Source organism: Pan troglodytes, chromosome 20, assembly GCF_028858775.2.
Source record: "Pan troglodytes isolate AG18354 chromosome 20, NHGRI_mPanTro3-v2.0_pri, whole genome shotgun sequence".
In the NCBI taxonomy this organism is placed as follows: domain Eukaryota; kingdom Metazoa; phylum Chordata; class Mammalia; order Primates; family Hominidae; genus Pan; species Pan troglodytes.
This window is the reverse complement of record NC_072418.2, coordinates 57111885-57112675: the sequence shown is the minus strand read 5'-3', so window position 1 is coordinate 57112675 and position 791 is coordinate 57111885.

The following is a 791-nucleotide window of genomic DNA, read 5'->3' as shown; positions in this document are numbered from 1 at the left end:
ACAGCAGAGAGGACAATGCACCCTTCAGCGTGGTGGAGCCCCAGGGACAGATCTGATGATCCCAGGAGGCTCTGGAGGACAATCTAGGACCTACGTCATCTGGACTGTCTGTTGGTCATTTCTAGAGATAGGAATCCATATTTGAGTGCAGGGAAACTGTCTGGGGTGATTCCTAGAAGATCATTAAACTGTGATACATTTTTTTATCTATGAATGTTGACTTTCCTTGACTGGATCTCTTTCTTTTCCCATCCCCAGACATAAGGCTCCATCCCACATGGCACCGTTGGGTCCACACCTCCACACACCTGCGTGCTCTGGTCCATGGCATGTGACACAGTTTTCCTTATTCCTCATTGTCACACTCCTTGATGTCCCTTACTGAGTCCCCATCTCTTCAGTTCAGAGATCCAAACCTGAACCACCAACTAAATCAATGACAGAGCAGATTCCAACCAGGTAAAGATAAATCCACCCTGCTGCCCTGACAACCTCTCTGCACCTTGTGAGCCCTTCGCTCTTTCTCAGATGCTATCTGTGTAATTTCTCCTGAAATATCACCACTTGGAATCATCACACTGGCATTTCAAGTGACACCACAGCTATGCTGTTTCTGAAAGAGACATCTTTAAAATGCCGTAATTAGTGGTATCTAGCAATTTCTGTGACATAAATATTTTTTCATGGCCCAAATCAAGGTGCCAATGAGTTCTCACTGAATGCAGGATTGGGAAGCAAGGGACAGAACTGTCTTCACTAATGAGCACCCGGCACCTGCGGCACATCCCACT